The sequence below is a fragment of the Symphalangus syndactylus genome, chromosome 9, assembly GCF_028878055.3.
Source record: "Symphalangus syndactylus isolate Jambi chromosome 9, NHGRI_mSymSyn1-v2.1_pri, whole genome shotgun sequence".
Classification (NCBI taxonomy): Eukaryota; Metazoa; Chordata; class Mammalia; order Primates; family Hylobatidae; genus Symphalangus; species Symphalangus syndactylus.
Window position 1 is genome coordinate 60,021,282 of NC_072431.2, and position 8,209 is coordinate 60,029,490.

An 8,209-nucleotide genomic window follows, 5' to 3' on the forward strand; every position below is an offset into this window, starting at 1 on the left:
CCAAGTAGCTGGGACTCCAGGCACACAGCACTACACCCAGCTTTTTTTTTTTTTTTCAGAGATGGGGTCTCACTATGTTGCCTAGGCTGGTCTCAAACTCCTGGCCTCAAGCAGTCCTCCTGCCTCGGCCTCCCAAAGTGCTGGGATTACACATGTGAGCCACCGCACCCAGCAAGGGCCAAACCTTTACCATGGCCCACACAGTTGTGGGCCACTCCCTTCCATCCGCCACAGCCTGTCCTCTGGCTGTCTACCTCTCTGCCACCTTGAGTCCTTCTTGCGTCATGATGTCCTCACTGGTCATGGTGTTGGCCTTCTCCTGGATATAAGCTCAGTGTGGTCTGGTGAGGTGTGATCTGTCTACCCTCGGATCCCCAGGCCTAGCCTGCTTGAAGGAGGAAAGCAGCCTGGAAACTTAGCATCGTCACTGTCTCCATTTTCCAAATGGAGAAGCTGAGTCCCAGTGAGGTTGGTGACTTTCCCAGGGTCACCCATCTAGCCACAGCAGACCTGGATGCAAACCCAGGCCTCTGGGGCCAGCAGGGATCCACCCTCCCCTAAACTCCCTCCCTCTCAGGGCTCTACTTCACTTTGATCAAGCGAGACGTTGTGTTTGAGAGAGACAAGAAGAGAAAAACAGACAAGGACAGACCCCTGGGATCCCCGGAGGCCCAAGCCAACCCCCAGTCAGACTGAAATCCTTAGCCCAGCCCGGGGCTCAGCTCACAGCAGGCATAGAGTACAATTTCCCATCCAGACTCTAGCTATGGGGGCGCCCCCTCGGAACCTCACCGCATGCCTTCACCAGCCCCTGAGGCCTGAAATTCCATGAGGACATTTCATTGCCCTAAAGTGTGGTGTCCCAGGCTAAAGACACCATCAGCCCCTAGTCCCCACTCCCACCCCAGCCACGTCCTGGCTGTGAAAAAGATGCAGCCACTCCCAGGGTTGCCACAAAAACAGAGTGATGGTGGAAGCCGGTGCCAGGCAGGGTCCCTCCACCAGCCACACTGTCCCGGGAGGGGCCCCACCCTCCTGCGGTCAGCAGAGCCTCCCTGGGAGAGTCACCGCGCCGCCAGCTCCAAGCCCCTGGGGTCCGTCCTGGAAAGACCTTCAAAGGACTTGGCCATTCTTGAGTGAGCGCCAGGACGGAATCTGCTCCCAGAGTCAATTTAAGCAGCCACACGGGTGGAAGGAATTTGCCATTTCTCTTAACAGCGACCCCCTCATGATTTATGTGGGGGCCACTGTCCGAAGGCCCCCGGCTGATGGATCCCGAGCGGAAAAATGAAATGCCAAGACCCAGGCGTCTTGCTGGGCTAATTACTCTCAATGAGACCCAGCTGGCTGTGGGAGCCGGCGGCACCAGGGCAGGCTTGGATCCCTGTACCCACCTCCCTGGGGCTACAAAGGCCTGTCCCAACCCTGCCTGTGTTCCCTGTCTGTCACCTACCAGGCCAAGTCTGGGGCTACCAGGGATTCTAGGAGAGCCACTTTGGCCAGATAACAAGATGCATCACCTTGGATGCTGCCAAGCAAGCCCAGGACTGGCCATGGCCTTGGGTTTGCTGCTGCCCTGGGGGGTAGAGATCCTTGAGACACCAGGGGCCCTGGGGTTCCATTCTGCTTATGGGAAGACTGAGGCCTAGGCAGACAGTGAAAGTCCCCTGAAGCCTCCAGGAGGCTCAGGAATAATTGCAATTCCAGCCTCAGCTTCTGCCCTGCAGTGTCTTGGAGGCCCAAAGCCGCAGAACTGCTTCCAGATAACTCCCATGATTCAGAGCTGGCTCTCTGGGTGTCCTGGAGCCAATCAAATATTTCCCAAGAGCCTCCTCCATGCCAGGCCCCATATAGGGTGCTTGGGGCATAACCGTGGGCAAAATCCAGCCTACTCCCTGCCCTCAGGGACTTATGGCACTCTGGGGGAAGACAGACACCACCTACCAAAAAGCAATAGTTATTGGCGCCATGAAACTACATGGAAAGTGATTTGGCCTATTCCGGTGTCAGGGCCTTACGACGTGCTGCTGACCTGAGACCAGAAAGCTGAGTAGGGAGTGTGATGGTTAATACTGGGTGTCAACTTGATTGGGTTGAAGGATGCAAAGTATTGATCCTGGGTGTGTCTGTGAGGGTGTTGCCAAAGGAGATTAACATTTGAGTCAGTGGACTGGGAAAGGCAGAACCCCCACTCAATATGGGTGGTCACAATCTAATCAGCTGCCAGCAAGACCAGAATTTAAACCAGGCAGAAGAATGTGAAAAGACTAGCCTGGCCTAGCCTCCCAGCCTACATCCTTCTGTGCTGGATGCTTCCTGCCCTCGAACATCGGACTCCAAGTTCTTCAGCTTTGGGACTCAGACTAGCTTCCTTGCTCCTCAGCTTGCAGACAGCCTATTGTGAGACCTTGTGATCCTGTGAGATAATACTTAATAAACTCCCCTTTATGTATATCTATATCTATATATATATCCTATTTTAGATATATTATATAATTCTTTATAGATATGATAATTCTATATATATATATCCTATTAGTTCTTTCCCTGTGATCCTGTGAGTTAATACTTAATAAACTCCCCTTTATATATATATATCCTATTTTATATATATATATCCTATCCTATTATATATAATATATTATATGTAATATAATTCTTTATGTATGTAATAATTCTATATAGATCCCATTAGTTCTTTCCCTCGTGATCCTGAGTTAATACTTAATAAACTCCCCCTTATATATATATATCCTATTCTATATATATATCTATCCTATTTTATATATGTAATATAATTCTTTATATATATAATAATTCCATATATATATCCCATTAGTTCTTTCCCTTGTGATCCTGAGTTAATACTTAATAAACTCTCCTTTGTATATATACATCCTATTTTATATATATCCTATCCTATTATATATATTATATTATATGTAATATAATAATTCTTTATACATAATAATTCTATATATATATATCCCATTAGGTCTTTCCCTTGTGATCCTGAGTTAATACTTAATAAACTCTCCTTTATATATGTATATCCTACTTTATATATATAGCCTATCCTATTATATATAATATATGTAATATAATAATTCTTTATATATATAATAATTCTGTATATATATATATATCCCATTAGTTCTTTCCCTTGTGATCTTGAGTTAATACTTAATAAACTCTCCTTTGTATATATATATATATATATATATCCTATTTGATGTACATTCTATCCTATTAGATATATAATAATTTTATATATATATATATATATATATATATATATATATATATATATATATATCCTATTAGTTCTTTCCCTCTAAGAACCCTGACTAACACAGGGGGGATTGGGCAAATATATAAATATATATATATATATATATATTTCCTATTTTATATATATATCCTATCCTATCCTATTATATATAAGAATTATATATATATATGTATATATGTGTGTGTGTGTGTGTGTGTGTGTGTGTGTGTGTATATATATATATATATATATATATATCTTCTATTAGTTCTTTCCCTCTAAGAACCCTTTCTAATACAAGGAGGATTGGGCAAAAGGGGCAGGGAGTGTTCCAGGCAGAGGGAGCAGCATGAGCAAGACTCTGCAATAGGAGGAAATGTAGGACCCCAGATGAAACTGTGCAGCTGGAACCCAGAGCCCAGGGCATGGTGGTGCAGGGAAGTTCAAGAGGCCGGCAAGGGGTTCTTTTGTTGTTTTGTTTTGTTTTATTATTTTTTCTAGAGATATGGTCTTGCTTTGTTTCCGAGGCTGGTCTAGAATTCCTGGACTCAGGCAATCCTCCCACCTTGGCCTCCCAAAATGCTGGGACTACAGGCATGAGCCACTGCACCCCGCCACGTTCTTGTACCTTTAGAAAGGTGCTTCCAGAAAGAACTCTGGAAAGATGGTGTGTCCCTCCACATGCTCATTCTTGCTGATTTCTCTCTGGCTTTGGGAGCCTCAGCCCTCCACCCCTGGAAGGGCAGCTCTGTGGATCACCCCAGCTACCGGGACCAGAGGAAGAACTGGAGAGCCTGGGGTCATCCAGGTATTCCGCAAGGACTGGACAGAAAGGCGTGGATATTGATGGCAGCTGGTCGTGTGCCCAGGTCAGAGGCAGCGGAGACCACCAATGAACCACAGCTTGGGAGAGAGGGGCCTCCAGGAGGCCATGCTGTGTAACTCCCAAGAGTGGCAGAGACCAGGGAGCCACCAGCAGGCTTACAGCTGGCTTGTGCCTTCTGAGAGGCCCCCTGCTTTTCTTTTCCCTGGGGCCCCACTTGTGCTGCATCACTCCCATGCCTATAGCCTACCCCCACCCTGGTATCTCTCAGCCAGAGACCGTTGAGGGCAGAGGTGAGGTATTACTTCTGTTATTGATCACCCTCTCTGAGCACTGGTACAGAGGAGGTATAGACAAGTGGAGGCACTGAGGACAGAGGAATAAATGAGATGAATGCCCCTGGCCTCCTCTCTGAGCTGACGTGGAGTCCCTCTGGCCTTCCCTGCCGGCTGGCCCTGTGTCTTGGAGGAGCTGGGCTCCTGCAGGTGGGCACGCCTAGCTGCAGGGAGCAGCTGGCAAGCAGATGCCTGTGGCCTGCAGTGCTTTGGCTCTGGCTTGGTTCTGCGGGGCACAAACAGGTCTGACAAGTTCCTCAGCAGCAGAAACAGGGCTTGGTCCATGATTTCCAGGAAAGTCAAAGTCTTGGAGAGCAAGCGGAGCCAGGCTTGGGGAGGAGCTCCTCTGCCACGTACCTGTCCCCTGTGTCCTGAGCCCAGAGCTCCAGACTGATGGTGATGCTTCTCTCTCCCGCCTCCCACAGGGGGAACAGGAGCTCAGCAGTGAGGGAAGAGGAGGGGAGAGGTTTCACTGTGGCCGAGGGGTCAGGGAGTGTGGCCCCTGTGGTTAAGCAGCTACCGTCAAAGCCAGGGCTGGCCCTCTGCAGGGTCCAACATGCCACCCTCCTTGGCCTCCTTCCTCCTGGCCTCTCAGGGTCTGAATTCCGCCGCTCAACCCACAGCCTCCAATCCTTGGCTCCAGGGACCTCCTCCCCCAACCTCAGCCACCCTATTCCAGGGTCAGATCTTAGACCTGCTCTTCTCTTCCTTAAACACTTGGTTCTTGTTTCTTACCTTTCTTTCCTTTCCTTCCCTCCCTCCCTCCCTCTCTCCCTTCCCTCCCTCCCTCCCTTCCTTTTTCTCTCTCTTTCTTTCTTTTTCTTTCTTTCCTTTCTTTCTTTCTCTTTCTTTCTTTCTTTCTTTCTGCTTTCTTTCTCTTCGTTCCTCCCTCCCTCCCTCCCTTCCTCCTTCTCTCCCTCCCTTCCTCCTTCCCTCCCTCTCTTCCTCCTTCCCTCCCTCCCTCCCTTCCTCACTCCCTCCCTTCCTCACTCCCTCCCTTCCTCCCTCCCTTCCTCCCTTCCCTTCTTCCCTCCTTTCTTTTCTTTTATTTTCCTTCCTTCCTTCCTTTCTTTCCTTCTTTCTTTCTTTCTCTCTTCCTCCCTTCCTTCCTTTCTTTCCTTCTTTCTTTCTTTCTCTCTTCCTCCCTTCCTCCCTCCCCCTCCCTCCCTTCCTCCCTCCCTTCCTCCCTTCGTCCCTTCCTCCCTCCTCCCTTCGTTCCTTCTTTCCTCCTTTCCTTTCCTTTCTTTTCTTTATTTTTTTTTAATTTTCTTTTTGTTGAGACAGGGCCTCAGGGTCTCTCTCTGTCACCCAGGCTGTAGGGCAGTGGTGCAATCACAGCTCACTGCAGCCTTGAACTCCTGGGCTCAAGTGATTCTCCTGCTTCAGCCTCCCAAGTAGCTGGGACTACAGGTGTGTGCCACCACGCCCGGCTAGTTTTCTTATATTTTTAGTAGAGATGATATTTGGCCATGTTGGCTGGGCTGGTCTCAAATTTCTGACCTCATGTGATCTGCCTGCCTAGGCCTCCCAGGGGCCGGGGTTACAGGCATGAGCCACTGCATCTGCCCAACAGTTCCTTAGATATAACACCCAAAGCACAAGCAGAAATACCTAAAATAGACTTCATCAAAATTGAAAACTGTTGTGCATCAAAGGGCGCTATCAAGAGAGTAGAAAGACATCCCACAGAATGGGAGAAAATATTTGCAAATCACATATCTAAAAGGGTCCAGGCTGGGCGTGGTGGGCTCATGCCTGTAATCCCAGCATTTTGGGAAGCCAAGGTGGGAGGATTGGTTGAGCCCAGGAGCTCAAGACCAGCCTGGGCAGCTCTCCAAATAAATAAATAAATAATAAAATAAAATAATATAAAAATTAACCAGGTGGGGTGGCTCATGCTTATAGTCCCAGCTACTTGGGAGGCTGAGGTGGGAGGATTGCCTAAGCCTGGGAGATTGAGGCTGCAGTGAGCTGTGATGGTGCCACTGCACTGCAGCCTGGGTGACAGAGTGAGACCCTGTCTCAAGAATAAATATATAGACAAATAAATTAAAATAAAAAGATCTAGTATCTAGAATATATAAAGAACTTCTATAACTCAGCAACAAAAAAGTGTAACACAATTTTAAAATGGGCAATGAACCTGAACAGATTTCTCCCAAGAAGAGATACAAATGGCCAATAAAAACATGATAAGATGCTCAATGTCATTATCCATTAGAGAAATGCAAATCAAAACCCAAATGAAATACCACTTCAAACCCACTAAGATTGTTATAATTTTGGAAAAAAAAAATAGAAAATAACAAGTGCTGGCAAGGATGTAGAAAAATTGAAACACTTATACATCACTGGTGGGAATACAAAATGGTATAACCTTTTTGAAAAGCAATTTGGCAATTCCTCAGAAGGTTAAATATAGAGTTACCATATGAACCAGTAATTTCACTCTTAGGCATATGCCTAAGAGAATTGAAAACATATATTTACACAAAAACTTGTACACAAATGTTCATAGCAGCATTATCCATAATAGCTAACAGAAATATCTCAAATGTGCATCAGCTGATGAATAAACAAAATGTGATCTATCTGTAAAATGGAATCTTATCTGGCTATAGAAAGGAATGAAGCCAGATGCGGTGGCTCATGCCTGTAATCCCAGCAATTCGGGAGGCTGAGGCAGATGGATCACCTGAGGTCAGGAGTTTGAGACCAACTTGACCAACATGGTGAAACTCCATCTCTACTAAAAATACAAAATTAACTAGGCGTGGTGGTGCACGCCTGTAATCTCAGCTACTTGGGAGGCTGAGGTGGGGGAATCACTTGAACCCAGGAGGCAGAGGTTGCAGTGAGCCAAGATCACGCCACTGCACTCCAGCCTGGGCAACAAGAGTGAAACTCTGTCTCAAAAATAAATAAATAAATAAATAAATAAATAAATAAATAAATAAATAAATAAAGTCTACAGCAAGGATGAACCATGAAAATGTTATGCTAAGTGAAAGATGCCAGACACAAAAGGCCACATATTGCAGGATCCTATTTATATGAATGTTCGGAACAGGCAAATCCATAGAGACGGGCAGTAGTAGCTTCATGGTTGCCAGGGGCTGAGTGCAGGAAGAATAAGGAGTGATCACTAATGAATTTCATTTTGTGGTGATTAATATTCTGTTTATAAATAGTGGTAAAAGGCAGGGCATGGTGGCTCACACCTGTAATCCCAGCACTTTGGGAGGCCGAGGCGGTTGGATCATCTGAGGTCAGGAGTTCGAGACCAGCCTGGCCAACATGGCGGAACCGCATCTCTATTAAAAATACAAATGCTGGCCGGGCATGGTGGCACGTGTTTGTAATCCCAGCTACCCAGCTACTTGGGAGGCTAAGGCAGGAGAATCGCTTGAATCCAGGAGGCGGAGGTTGCAGTGAACCGAGATCACGCCACTACACTCCAGCCTGGGCAACAGAGTGAGACTGTCTAAAAAAAAAAAAAAACAAGGGGGGTTTTATGGTATGTGAATTGTATCTCAATAAAAAAGTTTTTTTTTAAGTATGCACTCTTTTGCCTCTTTTTCCATACAACCAACCTGTTGTGTACATCAGTAGTTTATTCTTATTGCCGTGTGGTATTCCCATGTATGAGTGCCCTATCATTTATTTATTTATTTATTTATTTATTTATTTATTTATTTTTTCAGACAGGGTCTCACTGTCGTCCAGGCTGGAGTGCAGTGATGTGATCACAGCTCACTGCAGCTGCCAACTCCTGGGCTC